The sequence below is a fragment of the Capra hircus genome, chromosome 2, assembly GCF_001704415.2.
Source record: "Capra hircus breed San Clemente chromosome 2, ASM170441v1, whole genome shotgun sequence".
NCBI classification, from domain to species: Eukaryota; Metazoa; Chordata; class Mammalia; order Artiodactyla; family Bovidae; genus Capra; species Capra hircus.
Window position 1 is genome coordinate 4,712,182 of NC_030809.1, and position 26,360 is coordinate 4,738,541.

Consider the following 26,360-nt stretch of genomic DNA (forward strand, 5'->3'; position numbering starts at 1 on the left):
CTGACTCCACCTGGTGCAAAGTGTGGGCTTCCTCCTCTGCTCACCGGGGAGGCAGGTCCTCACCTCTGGATGGGATGCGGTCAGCAGGAACCCTGGCTGGCTCTAAGGACAAAGAGGGAACAGTCCCCGGCCAGGAGAGGGGGCTCCCCTCCCCAAGCCACCCCCGCCGAGGTATCCCTCAGCCTCCTTGGCCGAGCAGAGGAAAGAGCCCAAGGCCAGCGGAGAAAGGGCCAGGCCAGTGGTCTGGTTGGAGTGGGAAGGTGAGAGGGGACAGGGAGGAGAGTCACACACACGGGTGGACAGAGGCCCAGAGACACGTGCACAGAGATGGGGAGAGACAGAGGTCCCAAACAGAGCCAGGTGGGTTGTCAGAGAGGCAGACCAGTCAGAGGGCGCAAGAGACACAGCCACAAAGAGACACAGCAGGAAGCTGGAGCTAAGGATAAAGACAACCCCAAAGAGACGGAATCAGAGCTGGAGCTCGCGGAGAGAAAGGACAGAGCGTGGTCTCGCTGGGAAGCGCCCGCCCCAACCCCGCGCAAGGGCAGGAGCCGAGCCGGGGCTCAGGAAGCCGGAGGGCGCCCCGCTGCCCGGCAGGCGGCGCGCTGGCCGCGCGGCGGGACCGGCCGGCTGGGCCCGGGCCGGGGGCGGGCCGGGGGCGGGGAGGGCCGGGGCCCGGGCCGGGGGGTGGAGGCGGGGGCGGGGGCCGGGGAGGGCTGCCCCGGCCGCGCGCGAGCCCCGCGATCGCCTTTATAAGCCCGCGGGGTACTTGGCCGGGGCAGCGTTGCGCTCCCGCCCCTCCGCGTCCGCGCTCCCAGAGCACCGACCCCGCGTCCCTTGCGCCAGGACAGACCTTCGCCTACGAACTCTGAGCAGGTAAAGACTCGAAGCTGGTTCCTGGCTCTCCAGGACCCCCGGGATGTGGAGGGTCCCAGGCCCCCTTTCCTCATCCTCCCCTCGCCGGGAGAGGGCGGCGAGGCTGGACATCAGGGGCCAGGCCGGGACCTCCGCTCCCCCCCACACCGCCCAAGGCAGCCCATTCGGAACCTCCAGCCACCTGTCCCGCTCCCGCGCTCGCGCGCATCCGCGGCTCCCGGCGGGCGCACTGGGCGGGCCCAGAAAGTGGACGTGGCCCCAGCGGAGCCGGCGAGGCGGGCTGACTGAGCTCGAGTCGGCCGCTGCAGCTCTGGGGTCTCCCCGCCGCTGCCTGAGACCCCCATCTTCGGTCTCGGCACCGCCTCCCGTTGCCCTGTGGCTGAGCGGCTTCTACGGCGCCCCCTTGGTCCGCGATCAAGAGACTCGGGTGGCCCACCCCAGAACTGCCAGCCATCTAGCCTTCTCGAGATCTTGGCACAGCCGCCAGGGGAGGGGGCTGGTCTTCCTGGGTGGGCTCCAAAAGTAGTTTGGGCCGGAGCTGGGAAAAGTACAGAGAGGGAGGCACTTGGGTCTGGGAGCCGCAGCGGGGCGGGGAGGGGGGCGGGGGGGACGGACATCCGGCGTGTTGGAGTCTGTTTGGAAGTTGTAGGGGGTGCGCAGCGGCCTTAGGGCCGAGCTCTGGAGCCCCCCAAAGCTGGGGGAGTTTGCTGCGATCCATCTCTGGACGTAGGCAGGTGAGCGGCTGGCCCGGGGTGGGTTCCTGCAACTCGTCTTGATAAGAAAGGGTTAAAAGCCTGGTCACAATAGTGGGGCGGGTAGCTGAGCTGAGCACCAGCCTTCCCCCGCATTGTCTCTTCAGACCCTTTTTCAATGCAAAATGGGGCTGGGGGAGGGGTCTTTACAGCGGCCTGTGGGTGGAGGAGGAGATCCCAAGAGGGGGCAGTTCTCTGGCCAGAAAGGGCCTCTGGGCTCTGGGGGGGATGGGGGGGGAGGGAGGGAGGGGGGGGAGGGAGGGAGGGGGGGGAGGGAGGGAGGGGGGGGGGGGACTTCCAGGTGGCCCGGCTTCCCTGGTAGGCAGGGTGTGAGCAAAGTTGACAGCAACTGTTTGTTGAACACCTACTGGGTGCCAGGCTCCAACACTTGACATGCATCGTCTCCTTTACAAACAGGGAAACTGAGGCCTGAAGAAGTTAAGCAAGTCTGAGGCCAAGATATAAAGCCAGAATCTAAACCTACAGCCTTATCCCCCTGCTACTTCTACGCAAAGATCTTGGTTCCTCCTTCCGGCTCTTCTGGTGCTCAGGCTTGCCTCCCCCCATGCCCTAGACCTGTCCTCTTCCAATCCTTAGACCTCCCCAGGGTGTCTTCCCCACCCTAGCCTCCACTCCCTGCCCACTCTTGTCTCCCCTCGTCACCCACTCTTGTCTGTCCGCTCCCCTCCACTCTTGTCTCTCCGTCTCCTCTTCTCTTCCTGAACTTCATACATCTGAACTCCATAAACAGAAAAGGTTGGACGAGGCTTGGACAAGGCTTCCCAACTTCCCAGCCCCTGAAGTGAGATGTAGGCTTTAGTGACGACCCCTGTCTGTATCCGTGACCCCACCTGTAAGATAAGGGAGTGTACCTCTCTCATAAGACTGTTGTGAGCAATAAAACTGAACTGAGGGCAGAAACAAAACGCCGTCTCCATTCAACAAACATTTATTAATGCCCCAAACCCTGTTCTAGGTGCTGGGAATGCAGCGATAAATTACACAGACGTCTGCACACTTGTATAACAAAACTTTTTTAGGCTCTGAAACTGACACTTTAGAAAAGGAATCAAGCAATTCACAAGGAGGGAGATTAACAGGCAGTAACATGGGTAAAACGGATCAGCCAACCTTTGGTTTTCACTAATAGAAAAAGGCAACCTAGCTGTATGACCTGGGACAAATTCTGTTGCCTGTCATGCCCCAGTCTCCTCCTTTTAGCTGAGATTTAGGAAATAGTATGATTAACGTATGCAGAGTGTTGAGCTGGTGCCTGTGCTTAAGAAAATTTTGGCTCTCATCAGCTCTAATCTCAGTGGCAAACTTGAGATGGAGTGTAGGGTTTTGTCTCGGCTCCAAACCCTGGAAACCTGTCACCCACTGCCTAGGCCCTGCCCATTCCCCGATGGGCTGTGTTGTCGAGTGGCACGGTGTCTGCCTTGCTCACAGTCAAATGCAACCTCCTATTATCCTAGACTCAGCCTTGGCCAGGAGCCTGAAGCTCGGTGCTGGGAACAGGCATGGGACTTAACTGTCACAGTCCCTTCTGCCTGGATGTGTCCCAGCTTTGAAATGAGGTGAAACTGTACTCAAGCCCTACCTGTCCTTACATAGCCGACCAACTCTGCAAACTGGACGCAGTCCTGCAGATGAAGAAACCTGTCCTGGAGAAGGGAGGTGACTTGTTCAAGAACAAGAGATGCTACCTGGGGAGCTGGGGCTGGAGCCCTGGGGACCAGCTCCAGTGATCTTGGTATTGTATATGTCTTTGGGGATGAGGCCTCCTAATCCAGGGTGGGATCCAGCGGCACAGCTCAGAGTGCTCACTTTGAATAGGTCCAGCTGGAGTTATTAACACAAGACTCAGAGCTCGAAGAGGACAATACGGGGAGAGTGAGCAAGCTGGGCTGAGGACCAGCACTCAAAATCTCCGCGTGGCCACAGGAATGCAAACTCAGCTTTCCAGTGCTACATCGTGGTCCTCGTCCTCTGCAGGCTGGAGCTAGGCTGTGCAGTGTGTATTTCTGGGTTTTATTTAGAGATGTCCTTACTTTTTTGAGGGCTTCCCAGGTGGTGCTAGTGGTAAAGAATCTGCCTGCCAATGCAGGAGGCATCAGAGACGTGGGCTCCATCCCTGGGCCAGGAAGATCCCCTGGAGGAGGGCACGGCGACCCACTCCAGTATTCTGGAGAATCCCATGGACAGAGGAGCCTGGCGGGCTACAGTCCACAGGACTGCTTTTAGAGGGCAGCTGTGGGCAGTAAGTAGCCTGGAGGTTCATTCCCAGCACTGCCGTATGACCCTAGACAAGCTTCTTTACCTCTTTGAGCCTCAGGTGAGGAAATCATCCGTCATATGGGTTAATAATACACAGTTTGCAGAGTTGTGAAGGGTTGGCAAGATTACAATGGTTTTTCACCATTGAATGGCTCAGTTGGAAATGACCACTGTTGGAGGTTGTTGTTGAGAAGTTAATATTCTCTGAGACATTTTTCGGCTGCTGCCAGGTGATCCATGAGGGCCAGAGGGAAGGCCCTATATAGCTTACAAAGGCCTCAGCAGGAGGCAAAGAATGGCTTTAGGATTGGCACCTTGGGTTCCAATCCTAGCTGTGTGACCTGAGGCAACTCGCTTGACCTCTCCAAGTGCTGGGTTCCTAGTAGGCATCCGGCAACTCTTCTCTGATGCTCAGTGTCCAAAGAACATTCAAGAACAGTCTTCCTATTTTTCCACCCCCTCATGCCATCCCCCAACATTTCCTAATTGCTCCCAGAAAAACATCATGCTTAAAGTTTTCCATGCTGGAATTCTCAGCCTCACTGTGGCATGAAATCAATTGTTTGCATTTAATTTGACTTCTCAAATTAAGGGGTAAAATTCGAGATGAGGGTAGGGGTTGCAGGAGCTGGGGAGGAGTTGAGGAAAATGAAGTTAAACCAGATGTGTTTTTGTTTAACTGTCGGATGGTGGTTAAACTGCCTGGGTATTTACATCGTTCTTTCTGAATTCCAGTAACTAAGAGTCAAGTTTCACTAAAAATTGTAGTGTTCCTTCCTGGCTACCGTGGACTTGTCCTCCCCATTATTATTATTATTACTATTTTATGTTCATCTGAGGCCACAAAGTACTGGCTGCAGAAGAGACCTCATAGATGCCTAGAATTTCAGAGTCGGAAGGCATTTAAAGGCTGCTTCTGTCAACTGGCTACTTTGCAGACCAGGGAAACTGATGTCCAGAGAGAATAAGGGCTTGCCCAGGGTCTCCCATGACCTTTCTGAAAAGTATCCACTGTCTTGATTTTGGTGTGTAGCATTTCCATGGCATATCTTCAATATATATCTATTTTTTAAAAGAAAGAACTGCTGGTAAAATGAGGGGCAGGGAGACAGTTTGGAGGAAAGCAACGAACATGATTGATGGTTAGATAGTAGGTGATACAGAAAAGATACTAAAAAATATTACCACTAAAAATGTCTCTGGTCAGAGGGACAAAAAATAAGGAGATCTTAGAGTCTTCAAGCATATAAAATTTTTAAACGAATTTTGTTAATATAGTTTTACATTTTAATAATGGATTAAATATGTGGAATTTGAACATAAAGACTCTTCAAAAAATAATGACAGATATTTGGAATATAAAATTATTGAAATATTAAAAAAAAAGAATTGTTGAGGAAAGGATACAGATGGTGTGAGTTGGTGGGAAAAATCTGCAACTCAGGACAGAGGTTAAGCCATTGAACTGGTGCTACCCTGCCTGTGTGACCTTGGGCAAGTCACTTGCCCTCTCTGAGCCTCAGGGTCCGTGTCTGTATCCCAGGATGGCTGAAGGGCATGAGCTGGGGATTCGGGACATCCTTAAGACTTGGCATGGGTCTGATTCAGTTTGAGTTGGTCCTCAAACATCTGTGGCTGAAGTTATGGTAGGTCAGTTGCAAACTGCCCTCCTGGGACAGCAGGGGGTGGGGGTAGGGGAATTGTTGACTCCTGCAGTGATTTAAAACTTGGATTTAGTTGCTGGTGTTGTGAAAACAAGTGATTTCGTTTTACATAAAAATAAGGGTTCTGGTTTCTCTGGGAAGATCAAAAGATATGGCCATGCTGGGCTGCATCCCGGCCTGGCCACCGTGGCCAGCAGCTGGTCCGTCCTCTTGACCACAGTCCCCTCTGTGCCCTGCTCTCACACCCAGCCCGTCCGTCGCTTTGCCGTTCCCGGCCTGCCTTCTGAGTCTGCAATTTCTAAGCTAGGTGCATGTGGCTCGGGCTGGCCGTCACGAGGCTCGGGGGTGGAATGTGGGGCATAACGGACCCCAGCCCATCTTCCGAGGCTTGGCAGCATCTCTGGAACATGTCAGCCAGGACGAGGGCACTCTCTTCCTGCTTTGCTGGTCCCGGAAAGGGGCTAAGGGCTCGAGAGTTTGGGGGCTGACCGAGCATCAGCCTGTTGGTCCTTAGGGAGCTGGGCCTGGGGTCCACCCCCTTAGAGACAGGCAACCCTGGGTGCTTCAGACTAGAGATTCCGCAGCCCCTCAGGGAAGGGACTCCGTTGACATCCAGTGCTCCCAACAGCCCTGTGCACTGGTGATACTTCCCAGACAGGAAGCACCATCCTGCACTCTGAAGCCACAGTGGTCTGTTTTTTCCCCTTTTCTGGGGGCCTAAAGTGAAGTGAAGTTGCTCAGTTGTGTCTGACTCCTTGCGATCCCATGGACTGTAGCCTACCAGGCTCCTCTGTCCATGGGATTTTCTAGGCAAGAATACTGCAGTGGGTTGCCATTCCCTTCTCCAGGGGCCTAGGCCCACGGGTAACAGGCAGCATAACAGCTGCAGCACAGATCTCCAGATCGCCATGTCTGAGCTCGACAGTGAGGAAAGCCGTGAAGCCTCGTGGTTAAAGCTCCTGGTAAACCCTCTGGAGGGCTTCCCTGGTGGCTCAGTGATAAAGAACCCGCCTGCCAATGCAGGAGAGGTGGGTTCGATCTCTGGGTCAGGAAGATCCCCTGGAGAAGGAAACGGCAATCCTTGCCAGTATTCTTGCCTGGGAAAATCCCATGGACAGAGGAGCCAGGGGTTGCAAGGAGTTGGACACAACTTAGCGACTCTGGAGGCAGCTGAGATTCTAGAAGGTCTCCACAAGCAAACTGCTCTGGGGGTTACAAGGTGAACGGGGAGAGCCCTGATTCCTGATAGTAGCCACAGGGCCCCTGGTCCTTGCACCCGCAGAGGAGTTCAGGAACGACCTTGTGCGGGAAGTAGCATTTTTGTGAGCACCCGCTGGGTACCATGCAATTTCCACATCATCCTTGAACCTCCCCTGTCCATCACACCCTGCTGTTTTGCAGTTGAGGCTCCAACAGGATATCTTGGGTCCAAATCCCTCCCCTTGGTGCCTCGGTCACCCTGCCCTGACCTGGGACAGGAGAGAGGGGAGGGGCGATGAAGGCTGTTTCTTTAGCGACCCTCTGGTGAGGTGCTGACCCCAGGCTCGCCCGAGAGAAGCCTTCTCATCCTCCCAGATCTCAGTCTGTGATTCAAGCGGATGAATTTCACCCAGCCAGGTCTGCAAGCTGCCAGGCAAAGCCCAGGAAACATTTGATGTTCTTTAAAAAAAAGTGTTTAGGTGGCTTTTATCTGAAAAAAAGTAAGTCCCACCTTTAGAAGGATCTGCCATGTGACTTTCTGTTAAGTCAAGTTCTTGCCTTCTCTGAGTGACCTTTCACTTTGTCCACAGAACGACAGCGTGGACACCGGCAGCTCTCAGGTTGAGGTGGTCAGGTCCCTGTTCTGTGGTCCTCTAGGCTGACTGTCACTCAGCTGCGTCAGGCGCGGCCTCTCCGAGCATCGTTCATCTTTTTCCTCCACCGGCCTCTTAACATACAGGAGTTAATAACTTTCTCACCTGCCACTGTTTTGGCTAGAAAGTGTGTCAGCTGACTCTGAGACCCCCCCTCCCTTCACTCCTTCTTTGCACCTCGATAGCTGCTGTGTCTTTTCTGCCTAATTTGGCGAGGTCCCCTCTGCCACCCACACACACACCCGCTAACATTGCCGTGCCCGGTGGCGCTCAGCACCTCTCCTGGAACCGCTCATTTATCTAAGCAGCCCTGTGTGGCAGGTGCAATTATTCCCACTTTACGGATGAGGAAGCTGAGGCACAGAATCACCCTGCTGGGAAGTGGGAAAAACACACATTCATCTCCTACCATTGCCGATCCACCCACTCAAGGCTGCTTCCTTCTTTGTGGTATGAATGACACAATCTATTTTCCTAGAAGAGTTTGGTTCCTGATTTTGAAATCATCAAATCTAGTAATTCATATTTCAGCTTCAGTTAGCCTATCAAGGTAATCAGAGATAAATAGATTCTTCTCAACAGCTTATCTGACCTCTCACCTTCATCACTTGAGTTCACTTTTGTGAAAATGCTGTGTGTTTTAATTTTCCCCCTTGACCTCATCCTTCCAACTAACATTTAAGGCAGTGGTTCCCAACATTTTTGGCACCAGGGACTGGTTTCGTGGAAGACAATTTTTCCGTGGATGGCAGGGTGGGAGGGGCGGTGGTGATGGTTTCCAGATGATTCATGTGCATTACATGTATCGTGCCCTTCATTTCTATTATTGTTACATCAGCTGCCTCTCAGATCATCAAGCGTTAGATCCTGGAGGTTGAGGACCCCCGATTTAAGGTCTTAACCTGACCTTTGCTCAGGTCAGGATCTGAACAAATCACTTTTAATGACCTCATTTAACTTGTTATCCTCTCTATATTATAGAGGTGAAAACTTGAGCTCAGAGAAGCTGAGTAACTTTCTCAAGGTCATACAGCTAGAAAGTGGCGATGAGACTCAAATTTAGGTCTCATGCCTTCCATCAGATTAGCGTCTGGATTCAGATTTTTGTCTGGATACAAGCCCTTGCTGTATATATCCGTTTTCAGTAGAACCATCTGTCTCTGGGGTTTGCAGAGTCATTTGGGGTGGGCCGTGTCAGAGGGAGGGGACCCAGCATAGGCACACTCCTGGTTGGGCAGTGGCTTCTGTTCTCCCAAACAATGGGCTTTGGCCTGGACATCCCCTCTTGTAGTCAAGAGGAAGGACATAGTGATCCTAGCAGGCAGCATCCTCAAAAAACCAGAAGGGCCTAGGTTCGAATCCCAGCCCTGCCATTTCAAGCTGTGTGACCTTGGGCGAGTCTCTTCCCCTCCTTGGCTTTTGGTTACCCTGCCTGACAACTGTGGTTTGTTCCAGGGAGTCAGTGTTAGGACTTTTCTAGCTCACGTGTGGCCAATAGTTGGCATGCATACCACCCCCTCTCCTGTGTTATGCATGTCAGACATCACTAATCAACCACTGTGCCCTTGCCTCTCTGGGCCTATACATGTCAGACGTTATTAATCAACCACTGTTCTCTTTCCTTCAACCTCAGGTCCCTTCTAAACGCAGTCCTCCAGGCAGCCATTATTTACTCAGTAGAGTTGGTACACACCAAATAGAAAGACATCCTGAACCAAATTTGGCTTAGGCATTGTGTGAACAGCGACGAGAAGGGACATGCCCAGGGTGGTGCCCTGGTCGCTATGCTCTTTAATCTTGCTTTCCTGGTCTGGGAAAGCTGGAGGAGCCCTGAGCTAGACTGCCCCAGAACTCGCCTCGGGTATGGGGTGGAGACCTGCCAAGGAGCACCCAGCTGTGTCCCTGTCCACTCCTCAGAGAAGGCGGGGGGTGGGGGATGGTGGGCTTCTGGGGCTGGTCACAGCCCAGGCTTGTTAAGACTGAGAAGAAAGAGGCTGGTTTCAGATCCCTCTTGGAAAGAGTTTCACTCACCCCTTCCCCCACCCTCCATAATAATATCCGTAGTAGTAGAATAGTAATGAGGAGTTATTAGCATTTACTGAATATCTGTTAGGCACCAAGCCACTCAGCTAAATGCTTTCTATACGTTTGTGCTTTTAATCCTTCTAACAGCCCATTTTGCAAGGGAGGGAAATGACTCGAAGGTGAAACAACGTGCCCGCGTTTCCTCAGCTGGTGAACCAGTGGAGTTGCTGAGATTGGGGTTTGCCCATCCAGGCAACCCTTAGCTGCCTCCCCTCCCTGCTCAGTCTCCGTACCGACTCCTCCTTGCTCACCATCACCGTCTGTCCTTCGTGACTGTGGCGTGCTTTCACCTGTGGAAAGCGCTCTTCTTCCTGCAGAGCCATCCGTGTACACACGGGAGGAGCACAAGTGGCATCTCCATGTTTGGGGTCAGGAAATCTGGTCTGGGGTCACATGGTGCAGATGGTAATCCCTGGGTCGGGAGGTGGGAACATGGGCGTGTTGCAGCTGAGGTGGGGCCGAGTTACCCACTCTGTATCCTGGATGAACCAAAATGAGTTCCTGTTTTAATCAGCCTTTGGACCATGGATGAGTCACTTTGATTCTCCCCCACCTCAGTGTCCAGGCTCTTAGACGTTTTCCTTTTTTAAAGCTCTTTCTTATTCATGAGCCCAGGGAATCCTGGAAACAGCCCAATGAAGTATTATCTTCACCTGCAGAAGGGAAACAGGCTCAGGTCGAGCGGACGGCAGAACCAGTCCTCGGCCTCAGGCTGGGATCCCAGGCTTGTGCTCTTTCCCCAGGTGTGTCTCCGTCCTCTCACGTCTTTGCCTTTGCACCCGCTGTCCCCGCCTCTGCAGTGTCTTCCCTGCCTGTGTCACCAGTTGGCATCGTCACTGCTTTTCTAGATCTTGCTTGGAAATCTTTAGCCCTTTGTAATCTGATCATCCTCATAGTGTCTGGCCCTGCATGAGTTTCTGGAGGGCAGGAACCCCATCTGAGTCATTCGTGAATCCCAGTGTCTAACAATGTACCTGCCTCCAGCAAGTGTCCAGTGACGTTCACGTATTAAAAGGCTGCCCCACCTGGCAGGGGCTTCCACAGCCTAGGCGGGCTTGGTTCGCATGCGGAAAGCTGGAAACGCTGTCCTGCTGGGTTTGACACCTGCTGCTTCAGGCTGAGCCTGGCTGCCCTTCCCATGTCTGCATCTTCTTGTTTTACCACTGACATCAGCTCATAATCATCAGTGATTGGTCAGTGATTGGCAGCAGGACGAGCCAGTTTCCCTATTGGTGGCTCAGACCTTAGTCAGGTGTGAGTTTCCCCAGCGTCACACCTCTGACCAATCCTGTTGTCCAACTTGTTCACAGATGTACCCTCAGTGCCAAATAACCTCAAGCCAGGAACAGCCACCATTTGCTGAATCTATTATCTGTACCGTACGTACTACAATGTCTGTACCAAGCATCCTGTATGCACTTAATACGTATATGGTGAATGAATGAGTGAATTCTTGCAGAGAATAACATCCCTTAGGAACAAAGACCTTATAATGCCTCTGTGCCTCAGTTTCCCCACATGTCTATGAGAGGTACTTGGAGGAGTGATTGACGCATATATCAATAGATGTTTGCTTTAAATAAGTCGTGAATCAGGCTCTGTTTTAAGTGCTCTACTTATATATATTCACTTATCCTCACAGCTGAGCTCCAAAAAATGTAAGTAATGTCTCCTAGGTCACATAGTCAGTACCAAGTGCAAATATTTTCATACCTTCCAGGACACATGTATTCCAATCTATGGACACTGGTGACCACTTTCCCCAAAGCTCTTTCCATAGCACAGAATGCCCTGCCCTGAAGCTATAGTCATAAGTAGTGGGTGAGTCCAGGGGTCGTTCTGCCCCCTGCTTAAGAAACATCTCCATGAATATAAAATGCTTAACACAGGACTTCCCTGGTGGCGTAGCGGAAAAGAATCCACCTGCCAATGCAGGGACACCGGTTCGATCCCTGGTCTGGGAAGATTCCACTTGTGGAGGAACAGGGAAGCCCATGCACCACAACTGCCGAGGCCCATGTTCCTAGAGGCCCGTGTTCCACGAGAGAAGCCTCGGCAAGGAGAAACCCACGTGCTGTAACAAACAGTGGCCCTCGCTCACCGCAGCTCGAGAGAGCCCGTGCACAGCAATGAAGACCCAGGGCAGTTGAAATAAAAACATTAAAAAAAAAATGCTTAACAGGGTGCCGAGCACATGGTAGGTCTTGTGATCACCATCCGTGTAACAGGCGCGGATCCTGCCCTGTGCTGAAGCCCGCAGGAGGAAACTGGGTCTGCTGGGAAAGCTGAGAAAGCCTTCGTGGAAGAAGGGAAAACAGTCATGAATGACTGTAACAGCGTCAGCTCACGCCTCTTGCAGGGCAGACTCTGCTCTAAGTGCATCAGGTGTAGGAACTCCTTTAATCCTCCTAACGGGTGAAAATTGTGATGACCCCCACCCCACGGAGGAGGAAGCAGAGAAATGAGCTCATTTGTCTGGGTGATGGCAGCCTGGCCTTCCAGCTACGGCGTCTGGCCGCCTCCTTTTGTAAGGAAAGGCTTATCAAAGTTTCCTGCTGGTCAGTTCGCTTTCGCCTGTGTTCAGGGTTGACTGCTGGCTGGCGGGCCTGTGTCAGGGTCCTCACTGGTATTACACAGTCCCTGGAGTGGACTATTTCCTGGGGAGCCTTCCCCACATCATATCCGAAGCCTGGGTCCAGATGGAAGTTTCCAGAAAAGGAAGCCAGGCTATCACCTCACCCCTGCCTGGGGCAGTCCCAGCACGTGTCAGCTCCATAATTCCCTGGGCATTGCTCACAGTGGACAGCAGCAGGGCTTAGCATCCTTCCTGATGGGGAAGATTCGTGACAGTTCTGAGGGAGGTGCTGCTCTGGTTTATAGTACATAGAGGCAGAAACCAGGTTCATTGTGGTTAAGTAACTTGCCCAGGGTTGCAGAGCTGATGAGTGGTGGGGCTGGGATTTCAAGCCAGAGCCTGGGGCTTTTCCCCTCTGCCTCTCAGTCTGCTCCGAGCCGACTGGTTTTGGCTCTGGTGAGAGCAAAAGGGTCTGTCTTGAGGATGTCTGCTGCAGAGATTCAGGCCAGCCTCCGAACAATCTTAATTTGTTTAGTAATACTAAGAGCTGTCATTTGCCGAATCCCCCACGTATAGCCTGCTAAGTATTTTACATACCCTTTTTCATTTGGTCCTATTTAAAAAAAGAAATTATTTATTTCTTTGGTTGTGGCTCATGGGATCTTTGTTATGTGACATGTGAACTCTTAGTTGTGGCATGTGGGATCTAGTTCTCTGACCAGGAATCGAACATGGACCCCCTGCATTGGGAGTGTGGAGTCTTAGCCTCTGGACTGCCAGAGAACTCTCTCACTTGATCCTCTTAAACTTCCCACAGAGTAGGTACTCTGATCCCAGTTTTCACAGGTGAAAAAAGCCTGGAGAAGGGAAGGGATTTGCCCACAGTCATGCAACTCAGACATGGTTAAGCCAGGATTTGAACCTGGGCAGCTTGGTTCTGGAATGTGGGCGCCTAATCACTTCATAAATATTAGGTAAAACTCTGCAGGCCAGACACATAAACTCTTCTTGAATCTGGAGGTTCTTCCGGAATCCAACTCAGGGAAGAGGCAAGGCAAGAAATGAGCAAAAAGCAGGAATAGACTGAGGGATATTCCCCGGCCGCCTGAGCTGAGGATTTGGAGTGTATCTACCCCTGTGTGATTCCTGGGTGAAGGCAGGAACAAACAGGTGTAGGGGGACACGGCGGGGGGGGTCCTGCTGTCTCCAGAACCAGGGTCAGGAGGAGGGCAGGCAATCAGCCTGGCTGAAGCTACTGCTCACTGCGAATCCTCAGTGGGGGACTGGCCCCAGCCTCTGTCCAGAGCTCAGGCCTGACCCTCCTGAGTTTCCATCTCAGGTTTCCAGAGTCTGCCTGGGGTGGGAAATCTCAGCGCACTGGTTTGTGCAAGAACTTTGCAATTTCCCCCTTCGGCACCCAAGTCCCTGGGCTGGTCTGCCTGCCCCAGTTTGTGCTTTTGGAGGAAGCAGATCGTTTCCTCTTGAGTGGCTACATGATTTGAATAATCAAGTATTTCCCCACTGGCCCGTGGCCAGACAGAGCTCAGTGTGCAAGGCCTCCCGTTCGGGCTCCGGAGCAGGCCTGCCAGCCTCCTGGTCCCACGGCTTGCTCTCCTTTGCGCGGCTGAGATGGACAGGAGACCCTCGTCTCGCTGGCTTTGCTGGGCAGGCCCCAGATGGTTCCTGTGACAGAGGCAGGGCTGGTCTTGCGCTTTGTCACCTCGCTGTCTGGAGTGGCTCCTTTTGGAGGAAGGGGGGACTGTCCTCCTTCAGGAAATTCACACTGGAGTGGCCTTTCTTGTCAGCTGGGTGTGACCTCTTGGCGCCTGTCGGTCTAGAAAGGAGGAAGCAGAGTCAGGAAGCGGGAAGATGGGTGCAGAACATTCATTCATTCATTCATTCATTCAGTGAACATTTCCTCAGCCCAGCTGCCTGCTCGGCCCAAGACCGGGTGCTGGAATTCACAGATGAGCCTGGTCTAGTATTTCCTTCAAAGATCATCCAGTGTGTGAGGAGATGGTTATGTAAACAGAGTCCCAGCGGCACGGGATGAAGGAAAGTTTCTCCTCCCTCCTGGAGCTCCTCTGTAATGCAAAAGACAGGCCATAAAGTGAAGCTAGGTTTTATAGACAGCAGTGTGTATAGGTCAACCCCAGCCTCCCAATTTATCCCTCGCCCCCCTTACCCTCTGGTAATCATAAATTTGTTCTACTTCTGTGACTTCATTTCTGTTTCATGAAGAAGTTCATCTGTGCCCTGTTTTTAGACTTCACATATACATGAATGATATATGATATTTATCTTTCTTTGACTTCACTCAGTATGACAATCTCTAGGTCCATCCATGTACACACTGCTGCTGCTAAGTCGCTTCAGTTGTGTCCAACTCTGTGCGACCCCATAGACGGCAGCCCACCAGGCTCCCCCGTCCCACACACTACTATATATAAAGTAGATGACTAATAAAAACCTACTATATAGTACAGGAAACTATTCAATATTCTGTAATGACCTATGTGGGAAAAGAATCTAAAAAAGATCTATGCAAGAAAAGAATCTAAAAAAGAGTAGATATATGTGTCTGTATAACCGACATGTGTATGTATAACTAATCAGAGTTGGACATGACTTAGCGATTGAGCACACACACACATCGGAGAAGGCAATGGCACCCCACTCCAGTGCTCTTGCCTGGAAAATCCCATGGATGGAGGAGCCTGGTAGGCTGCAGTCCATGGGGTCGCACAGAGTCGGACAGGACTGCGCGACTTCACTTTCACTTTTCACTTTCATGCATTGGAGAAGGAAATGGCAACCCACTCCAGTGTTCTTGCCTGGAGAATCCCAGGGATGGGAGAGCCTGGTGGGTTGCCGTCTATGGAGTCGCACAGAGTTGGACACGACTGAAGCGACTCAGCAGCAGCAGCACACACACGCACATAAGTGACTCACAATGCTGTGTTGCTGTACACCTGAAACTAGCACAGCATTGTAAATCAACTATGGGTGTGTGGGCTCAATCGCTAAGTCATGTCCGGCTCTGTGACTGCACCGTGGACTGTAGCCCTGCAGGGTCCTCTGTCCAGGAGATCTTCTAGGTAAGAATGCTGGAATGGATTGCCATTTCCTCCTCCAGGGGATCTTCCTGAGCCAGGGATTAAACCCACCTCTCCTGCATTGGCAGGCAGATTCTTTAGCACTTAGCCACCTGGGATTCTGTACTCTAATAAAAATTTAAATGAAATAAAAATTCAAAAATAAATAATAAATAAAAATTAGGTTAATTTCAGCCAGTGACGAGCACTGTGAAGAGAAGAAACGGGATTGTGAAATAGGGACTGGGGTGTAGTGAGAGACTGGGTTCAGAGGTGGTGACCTTTGACCTGAAGAAGGAGGCATGAGCCAGGCAAAGACCTGGGTTGGGGGTGATGAGTGATCCAGACAGGGGGAACAGGAGGTGCAAAATCCCTGTGGGGAGACAGCCGAGCACAGAAGGTCAGAGTGGTCAGGGGAGGGGGCCAGGAGATGACCTCAGAAGCTGGGCTTAGAGCTTGCAGACCTCTGACCCTACTCTGGGAGAACCAGCAGCACCTGCCAGAGTGTGTAGGTGGTGGGTGACCTGTTTGTTGGATGGCCCCTTGAAAACTTTTAAAGCAGGAACCTTTGGTGTTCACCGTACCGGTCCTCTACAGGCACAGAGGGGGCAGCTGAGGCCCAGAGGGAGAGGGAAGGGGACCCTTCCAGATCTCAGAGGGAGATTATGGACTCTAATCTGGGTCCCCTAGCCTCCTACTGGTTTCTCTCCAACATGCCCATGCAACCCCTCTAAATTAAGGCAAACACTTATTAAACACTTCCTCTTTGCCAAGGAAGTTATCTATCTTGCCTCCTTTGACAGGAGGAAGGTGAGGCTCAGGGAGGTGACCAGGGTTCCATGTGATTGACCCTGGGCAAGTGACTGAACCTCAGTTTACTCATAAAATGGGAACAGTAATGATCTCCCACTCAAAACTGTTGAGCAGTCAGTGAGGTGTGACAGGCGTTCAGCTCTTTCTGTTCAGTCGCTCAGTCGTGTCCGACTCTTTGCGACCCAATGAACCACAGCACGCCAGGCCTCCCTGTCCATCACCAACTCCCGGAGTCCACCCAAACCCATGTCCATCGAGTCAGTGATGCCATCCAACCGTATCATCCTCTGTTGTCCCCTTCTCCTCCTGCCTCTTTCCCAGCATCAGGATCTTTTCAAATGAGTCAGTTCTTCGCATCAGGTGACCAAAGTATTGGAGTCTCAGCTTTAACATCAGTCCTTCCAATGAACACTCAGGACTGATTTCCTGTAGGATGGACTGGTTGGATCTCCTTGCAGTCCAAGGGTCTCTCAAGAGTCTTCTCCAATGCCACAGTTCAAAAGCATCAATTCTTCGGTGCTCAGCTTTCTTTATAGCCCAACTCTCACATCCATACATGACTACTGGAAAAACCATAGCCTTGACTAGACGGACCTTTGTTGACAAAGTAATGTCTCTGCTTTTTAATATGCTGTCTAGGTTGGTCATAACTTTCCTTCTTTTAATTTCATGGCTGCAATCACCATCTGCAGTGATTTTGGAGCCCAGAAAAATAAAATCAGTGACTGTTTCCGTTGTTTCCCCATCTATTTCCCATGAAGTGATGGGACCGGATGTCATGATCTTTGTTCTCTGAATGTCGAGTTTTAAGCCAACATTTTCACTCTCCTCTTTCACTTTCATCAAGAGGCTCTTTAGTTCTTTCTGTAGTGCTTGTCAAAATGTGAATATTTACCTAGCTTTTTTATTTTAAGTTATTTTACGGACTCTGGGATCTTTCAGTGAAGTCCTCATGACCCTTGTTCAAGCACGTGTCACTGGTTCATAATGGCTCTCTTGTCTGTTTTTTAAAATTAATTTATTTACTTTTGGCTGTGCTGGGTCTTTGTTGCTGCTCATGGTCTTTATTTGGTTGTAGCAGTCGGGGGGCTGCTCTTTGTTGAAGTACGTGGCCTTCTCATTTCGGTGGCTTCTCTGGTTGCAAAGCACGGGCTCTAGGGTGTGTGGGCTTAATAGCTGTGATTTGGGGGCTCATTTGGGCTCCCGAGGTGGCTCATTGGTAAAGATCTGCCTGCCAGTGAGTGCAGGAGACATAGGAGACTTGGGGATTGACCCCTGGGTGGGGAACATCCCTTGTAGAAGGAAATGGCCACCCACTCCAGTATTCTTGCCTGGAGAATCCCATGGACAGAGGAGCCTGGAGGGCTACAGTCCATGGGGTCACAGAGTCGGACATGAATAAGTGCGTGCATGGGACACGCACACACACACACACACACACACACACACACACACACACGGGCTCCGTTGCCTAGTGGTGTGTGGAATCTTCCCAGACCAGGAATCAAACCCGTGCCCCCTGGCAGATTATCAACTACTGAACCACCAGGTATGTCCCCTCTTGTCTATTTTATTATTAAAAATAAATTTAAAATGGCTTTCAGCCATCATCCAATACCTTACATCTTCCTCTGGGCTCCTCCATCCTTCTCCCAACCACCTTTCTTCAAGTGGGATAACCACTATCCTGAGTCTGGGCTTTCTCATTCTTTTGCTTTTTAAAAGTATTATTTTAAAATTTTGATTAATACTTCATTAGTAATTTTATTAGTATTGTCACATTTAGATCATGTATCATATATAAAGTTGCTCATTCTCTTTGACTTTTTTGAGTAGTATTTAAAATCATATATGTGTATGTTATATATATCATATAAAAATATATATATATATTTTACTTTATGAAAGTGTACGGAGAAGGAAATGGCAACCCACTGCAGTGTTTTTGCCTGGAGAATCCCAGGGACGGGGGAGCCTGGTAGGCTGCAGTCCATGGGGTCGCACAGAGACAGACATGACTGAAGCGTCTTAGCAGCAGCAGCAGCATGCTTTACATAATCTCCTGAGAGATTGCTTTCTCACACAATCTTATTGCCAAGGTTGATCCAGTGTTGCATATAGCTATATTTCTTTTTTTTTTTTTAACTATTATGTAACATTCTACTGGGTAACTATTCCACAATTTTAAAAAAGTTTTTATTGTTGGCTCCACCTCACTGCTTGCAGGTTTAGTTTCTTGACTAGGGATTGAACCCAGGGCCTTGGCAGAAAAAGTGCCAAGTCCTAACCACTGGATTGCCTGGGAATTCCTGCCACAATTTTTTTTAGTCAATTTCTTGTTGATCACATTTGGGTCATTTTCAGGTTTTGCTAGTGTAGAAGCAGCACCTATGAGTATTCCTATACCTGCTTTCTTTTTATGTGTTTATTATAGGCGGGGTCTCCATTGCTCTGCACCGCGGACCACGGGCTCTATGTGCAGGCGCTTCAGTCGCTGCAGCCCTTGGGCTCAGCATTTGTGGCTTGAGGGTTCCAGAGCCGGGGCTCTGTAGTTGCTCTGTGATGTGTGGGATCTTCCAGGGCCAGGGGCACTGCAAGGCGGATTCCCTTTTTTTATTTTGTAAATCAAACTAATGCATATTTACTTATTTTTCCAACACTTTATGCTATAAATTTTCAAACAAACACAGCAGTTTAGAGAACTCCATAAAGAAAGCCCTGGCCCCTGAGGGCCTTCACTCTGCTGAGCTGGGTTCTGTTCTCCACGGAGCTGTGTGTTTCTCATACTGATGCTTGTACAAAATGTCGGAAGTCATTGGGCAAACGGGAAAGGGCGTGTAAGAGCTTGTAGCTGCTGTAGTCACTCACATCTCTGCTTTGAAGCCTTAGCTTTTATCTTCCTGCTGTGTTATGTGGTGATATGTGTCACTCTGCAGCAAGGCATATGCTTAACCACTGGACCACCAGGGAAACCCTGCTGTTTCTATTTTTAAATGTAGTCTTCTTATTTCATCTTGAGTCAGTTTTGGTATGTTATAAATATATGAACTTCTTTGGTGGCTTAGACGGTAAAGAATCTGCCTATAATGTGGGAGACCTGGGTTTAATCCCTGGGTTGGGAAGATCCCCTGGAGGAGGGCATGGCAACCCACTCCAGTATTCTTGCCTGGAGGATCCCATGGACAGAGGAGCCTGGCAGGCTACAGTCCATGGGGTTGCATATATTTATATTTTTAGAAATGTATGCATTTAATCTACATTTTTATACTTATTGGCAAAGATTGCTTATAGCATTTTCTTATTATATTTCTCTTTTCCGTAATAACTGTGTATTATCTCTTTCTCCCTCTCTTTATTTTTTAAAAGTAATCTTGCCTCGTTTATCATCTTTTTTAAAGGACCAATTTGTCGCTTTGATCTTCTCAACTTAATCTCTTTTTTTTCTGTTCTGTTGATTTTGCTGTTTATAATCTCTTTTCATTTTGTTTGAGTTTCTGTTCTTTCTAATTTCCTTAATTGGAAACTTAGTTTGTTAATTTTTAGCCTTTCTTTGCTGCATTGCACAATTTTTGATTTATCATGTTTTATCATCAGTTGGTGCTAAGTAGTGTTTAATTTCGAAACTCCAGCATTTCTCTGATGTATGAGTTATTTAGGAATTTTTAAAAAAATCTCCAAGTATATGAGGGAATTGTTTGTTCTTTTAAAAACTGACTTTTAAGTTAATGGTCAGAGAATGTGTGAAGACCTGCTATTTGAAATGTGAGACTTGTTTTGTGGCCTGGTATGTGATGAATTTTTTGTTTGCATGTTCCTGAAAAGAATGTGTGGGTACTTTGTCTCTCCTACCCTACTTTTTCATTACAACTTACCTTGTTTTTCTTTTAATAGTTTATTACTTTAAAAAATTATCAGCTGTAGCTTTGCCTTCAAAGACAAAATGAGCATTTTCTCCTATCCCTTGGTCTCTCTCTTCCCTTTCAGCCCTTAAGCTCTGCAACGACTGGCCTTTGAGCCCCCATGACAGCACGTTAAAGTTGTCTAGATTTTTCAGTTCTGAGGTGTGTGTGTGTGTGTGTGTGTGTGTGTGTCTGTGCACACGCTAAGTCACTTCAGTCATGTCTGACTCTGTGATCCTATGGACTGTAGCTATATATATGTATATTTATCTTACTCTTTTCTTTGATCTGGGAATTTTTTTTTAAACACCAAACTTTACTAAGTTATTTGCTCAGCTTTCATATATCTTTAATATCATCTGAGGAATTTGTTTCTATTATTGAAGTATTAATAATTACTTCAAAAAATCTGGGGGGTTGTATAAACATTTAACATTTGAATGGCAATTTAGCTGGATATAAAATTCTCCGTTCAGATTCTTTTCCTTTGGTACTTTAGTCGATTCAATTTGACACTTACTCCTTTAAGTGATCTGTTTTTCTCTGGACTTTGGGAATGTTTTTTTATTCTGATAGTCACTCTAATATTTCTCAGTGTGCATTTTTTCATTATTCATCCTGTTTGGTGTATTTGGGGCCCTTTCAAATTGAGATCTATCATCTTTCTTCAGTTCCAAAGTTATCTTCATTATTTCTTCCAATATCTCCTCCTTTGATTTATTTTCCTCTCCTGGAACGCTTAATATCTAGATGTTGGCAATTATATTTCATTTCTCTCTTTTTGTTGTTGATATATAATTTCATTCAATAAAATATACAGATCTTAAGCGTTCAGTGTTGTGGGGTTTTTTAACTTTGTATTTTGTAGTGCAGTATAGCATAGCATAATAACTATAAAACTCACAGAATCAGACATGACTAAGTGACTGAACTGAACTGATGGCCAAATAACAATGTTGTGATCATTTTAGGTGAGCAGTAAAGAGACTCAGCCATATGTATGCATGTATCCATTGTTATGAGTTGCTCAGTTATGTCCAATTCTTTGCAACCCCATGGACAGCACCATGCCAACATTTCCTGTCCTTCACCATCTCCCAGAGATTGCTCAAACTCATGTCCACTGAGTCAGTGATGCCATTCAACCATCTCATCCTCTGTCATCCCCTTCTCCTGCCTTCAATCTTTCCCAGCATCAGGGTCTTTTCCAATGAGATAGCTCTTCGCATCAGGTGGCCAAAGTATTGGAGCTTTAGCTTCAGCATCAGTCCTTCTAATTTACATGTGCTGCCAAAGTGAGCACGTGCATCAGTCCTTCTAATGACTGGTCTCCTTTAGGATGAACTGATTGGATCTTCTTGCAAACCAAGGGACTCTCGAGAGTCTTCTCCAGCACCACAGTTGGAAAGATCAACTCTTCGGCACTCAGCTTTCTTAATGGTCCAACTCTCACATCCGTACATGACTACTGGAAAAACGATAGCTTTGACTATATGGACCTTTGTTGGCAAAGTAATGTCTCTGCATTTTAATATGCTGTCTATGTTTGTTATTGCTTTTCTTCCAAGGAGCAAGCGTCTTTTAATTTCATGGCTGCAATTACCATCTGCAGTGATTTTGGAGCCCAAGAAAATAAAGTCTGTTACTGTTTCCATTGTTTCCCCATCTATTTGCCATGAAGTGATGGGACAGGATGTTGAGTTTTAAGCCAGCTTTTTCGCTCTCTTTCACCTTCATCAAGAGGCTCTTTAGTTCCTCTCTGCTTTCTGCCATAAGGGTAGTGTCATCTGCATATCTGAGGTTACTGATAATTCTCCCCGAAATCTTGATTCCAGTTTGTGCTTTATCCAGCCTGGCATTTTGCATGGTGTACTCTGCATATAAGTTAAATAAGCAGGGTGACAATATGTAGCCTTGACGAACTCCTTTCCCAGTTTAGAACCAATCCATTGTTCTGTGTCCGGTTCTAAACCGTTGCTTCTTGACCTGCATGGAGATTTCACAGAAGGCAGGTAAGGTGGTCTGGTATTCCCATCTCTTGAAGAATTTCCCACAGTTTGTTGTGGTCTACACAGTCAAAGGCTGTAGCGTAGTCAGTGAAGCAGAAGTAGATGTTTTTCCAGAATTCTCTAGCTTTTTCTATGATCAATGGATGTTGGCGATTTGATCCCTGGTTCCTCTGCCTTTTTCTAAACCCAGCTTGTACACCTGGAAGTTCTTGGTTCAAATACTGTTGAAGCCCAGCTTGAAGGATTTTGAGCATTACTTTGCTAGCATGTGAAATAAGTGCAATAGTGTGGTAGTTTGAACATTCTTTGGCTTTGCCCTTCTTTGGGATTGGAATGAAAACCGACCTTTCCCACCCTCCACCCCAGTCAATGTAGTATTTTGACCAATCACATTACCTTATAAACAGAACCCCAAAATAAGATTTTAAAGAATTTTCTCTCTGTCGAGTTCCCTCATACCCCTTTCCAGTCTATTTTTCCTCCCAAATTGCAACCATTGTTCCCAGTCCTTTTACCATAGATTAGATTGGGCCTCTTCTATAGTTTCACATAAATGAAATCATACAGCAGGTACTCTTCTATGTCTAGCTTCTTTCACTTAACATAATGCTTTTGATATTTATCTGCATTTGTTGCCTCAGTAGCTCTCTTTTTTTTCGCCAAGTGGTTTTCCATTGGTACTGATATACCATACCACCATTGTTTATTCATAATTCAGTTACTGAATATTTGAACTATTTCCAGTTTCGGGATATTATGAATAAAGTTCCTTTGAATACTTTGTAATCTTTGAGTGTAAATACTTAGAAGTGAAATTGCTGGATCGTGTCATAAGTACATGTTTGCTTGACAAACTTTTTCAAAAGATTATTACACAAGCATGAGTTTCTCTACATTTTCGTCATGCTGACTTGGTTTTAGTCATCCTGGTGGATGTTTCAATTTTTATTTGCCTGATAACGATGTGGAGTACCTAGAGCTTTTGGTCATTTGTGTGTCTTCTTTTTTTTGAAATGGTTAAGTCTCTTGCTCTTTGTGTGGGCTGGGGAGGAAGAGTTAACCATTTTCTTGTGAACTTCCTGGGTGTGCGCTCATTCATGTCTGACTCTTGGCCACTCCATGGACTGTGTAGCCCAATAGGTTCCTCTGTCCATTGGATTCTCCAGGCAAGAATACTGGAGCGGGCTGCCATTTCCTCTTCCAGAGAATCTTCCCGATCCAGGGATCGAACCTGTATCTCCTGCATTGGGAAGTGGGTTCTTTACCGCTGAGCCACCCGGGAAGCATTGTCGGCTTCAGGAGCTCTTTATTTCCTGGATACGCGTCTTTTTAAGCTATGTGTATTGCGCGTATTCTTTTCCAGAATATGTCTATCCAGTTTCTTAATGCTGTCTGTTTATGTGAAAGGTTAATTTATTTATGTTTGGCCATGGTGGGCCTTTGCTGCTGCACCCTGGGGTGTTCTTTGTTATGGAGCATAGGCTCTAGGCATGGAGGCTTCACTCGTTATGGCTTGTGGGTTTAGTTGCTCTGTGGCGTGTGGGATCTTCCTGAACCGGGGATGAAACCGGTGTCCCTTGCATTGCAAGGTGGATTCTTAATCACCGGACTACCAGGGAAACCCAATGCTCTCTTTTGATGAGCAGAAATTTTAAATGTTGGATGAAGTCCAACTTATCAATTTTTCAAATGAACTTAAGACTCCTTGTCCTACCCAGAGTCACAAGATATCTGCTTATGTTAGCTTCTAGAAGCTTTATGCTTCTGGCTTTTTATTTATTTTTAATTGAAGGATAATGCTTTATAGTTCTGACTTTTATAATTAGGCTTATGATCCATTTCAAATTGATAGAGTAAGATTGGGGTTGGTGTTTAACTTTTAACCAATCTTTTACCATTTCTTTCATATTTTCTATTTCTTCATCCCTCCTGGCTTCTTCCTAGAGATATTCCTCCATCTGATATCCCAGTTCCCTATTTCATTGCTCAGATGCTGTATCTGTTCTATAATTCATTTTACCTATTATATCTGTTATTTCAACTGGTTTTTCATATAGAATACTTCCACCTGGGTCCTTTAACAATTTCTTATTCTCTTTTATTTCACTAATACCGTATTTCTTTCACGTGTTTCTAATGCTTGTTTTAGAATTCTTGTTTAAAATCCATCTGTTGGACCTGGCCAGTTCCAGTGCTATCTCTACTCAATTTGTTTTTCTTTGGAAGCCGATGTGCTCCCCAGATTCCCTGTTCTTTAACCCGTGATCTCATTCCTCAGGGGAAGGGGACGTTCAGCTAAGCCTGTCTGGTGCTGCATATTGGGGTAAAAATCCAAGCCTGACCCTCGTCTCTGTCAGCATCGGTGAGCCCAAGGAGAGGCCAGTCCCAGAGTGGAGACCCCCAGGTGCCAGAATTGCATAGCTCCTCCCCGGGTTTAGCATCACAACTCCCCCGACCCCCACCAAGTAACGAACTCTACGGGACTGAGCCTCACTTTCTTTTCTTCAACTTTGTTTAATTTGGGCTGTGCTGAGTCTTCATTCGGAGAAGGCAATGGCAGCCCACTCCAGCACGCTTGCCTGCTGCTGTGCACAGGTGTTTCCTAGTTGTGGCAGCCGGGGACCAGCTGTGGCGCGTGGGGGCTCGGTAGTTGTGGCACATGGGTTTAGTTGCCCCGTGGCATGTGGAATCTTCCCACACCAGGGACCGAACCCACGTCCCTTGCATTGGCAGGCGGATTTTTACCCACTGGATTTCCAGGGAAGTCCTGAGCCTCACTTTCTGAGTGCTAGGAAGAAGCAGCCAGGGGAGGGGGCTGTCTGCCTAGGTCAGAATCCTCCAACCTCCAGGTCTGGAAGAGAAGGGCTGGTGGAGTGACTGTGAGTTCGCTCTTGATTTCTGCAGTTCCTCAGAGCCTGCTCCGTGGCCCTGATTTTATTCCCGCAGACACTTGGGCCGTCTGCCTGGTCCCTGCCTGTTCCAGTGAGAACGCTGGCCTTCATTTCTGAAGGGCAAGTGGGCATGTTTTGGGGGCGGGGGCCGGGAGAGGGGATGGAGGGGTTGTGTTGGGGAAGTCTTGATGCAAAAAGGCAAGAGCAGAGCTCAAACTCTGTTATCTGTTCTACGGTGTTCTCCACGCCCGCGCCAGGCCGTACCCCTTCTCCTGGCTGCTGCGTCCCCACCCCCTCCCCCTGCACACACCGATTTAACCACCCGCTTCCATCTCCCCAGGAGATTCCGCTTCCCTCCTCAAGCTCCTAGGCTTAGTGACGTTTTGCTCTATTGTTACTCTGGTGTTGATTTGTGGGAAAGGGGCCCAGAGCCATATGTCTTCCTTCACTGTTTCAAGGGAAAGTACGTGCAGCACCCCAACCACATCGCCAGCCAGAGCACAAAACTTCAAAACAAAAACAGCAAACTGACTCAGGATAGCACTGGAGTCAGCGACATTGGGACAGAAAGACCCAGAACTTTTAATTACCATTAGAAACATACAAAATAGATAAGGGAAGATATTGGCAACGTTAAACAGTATAAGAAACTGTATTAGAAAAGCGTTACACAATAGAAGGACCATGTGCAAATATGAAATTTGGTTCAGCATGAAAACTCAGCTTTATCGTCTGTCCCTGCGCCAACCTTTGCATGCAACTAGCAGCTCACTGTTCCCTAAAAGGACTTTCGCCTCCAGGCCTTCACGTGTGCTGCTGTTCACTCTCATTAGTCTGTCTTCCCTGCACTTCTGCTGGAAAAATTCTGGTGCGTCCTCAAGATTCTTTCCCTGAAGACCTCTCATGGGCAATGTGACACTGATAGCATGGGGTTCTAGAGTTAGGAAACCAGGTGCCCGTCCTGTTCTTCAACTGACTGTGCGACTTTGGGAAAGTCTCACTATCTCTCTGGACCTTTAGGCCCCTGCTGGGAAAAAATGAGCGTATTGAGTTAGATTATTTCAGAGCCCCTTTTAGCTCTGACATGCTGGTACAGTTGTTTCAGGAAGTGGGGGACCCCATTCAGGGTCCGGAAGTGGGCTCTTGTCTAACACTCGGAAATGAATTGTCTGAGGAGACAGACAAGGCAAGAGACTTTGCTGGGAACCCAGGAGGGCTGCTCCGCTGTGTGGCTTGCAGTCTTGGGTTTTATGGGTTTGGAATTCGTTTCCAGGTTATCTCTGGCCAACCATTTTGACTCAGAGTCCTTCCTGATGGTCCTCGCATTGCTCAAGCCATGATGGATTCCAACAAGGAGGACTCTGGAGGGTTAGTAGGACACGTGACATCTCGTTTTGACCTTTCCCAAATTCTTCCAGTTGGTAGTGGCTTGTTAGTTGCATGTTCCTTACCAGGACCTCCTGTCATAAAGTAACTTATGCAGATGATTACTATGGTGCCTGGCCAGGGTGGGCAGTTTTTGTGTTTCCCCTAACAACTCCCTGCTGAGAGACTTCAGTTCCTACTCAAGG

At 48.6% G+C, this 26,360-nt stretch overlaps 1 protein-coding gene across 2 annotated transcripts in view; it reads left to right on the top strand.

Moving 5' to 3' along the window:
• ALPL (alkaline phosphatase, liver/bone/kidney) overlaps positions 709–26,360 on the top strand; it is a 65,444-nt gene continuing 39,792 nt past the window's right edge. Inside the window, exons 1-2 of one of the 2 annotated variants that reach the window (XM_018055232.1) lie at positions 709–876; positions 3,243–3,381. The gene's annotated coding sequence lies outside the window, so the exon portion shown is untranslated. The remainder of the gene's footprint in view (positions 877–3,242; positions 3,382–26,360) is intronic. The other variant, XM_018055210.1, reaches the window with a different exon arrangement.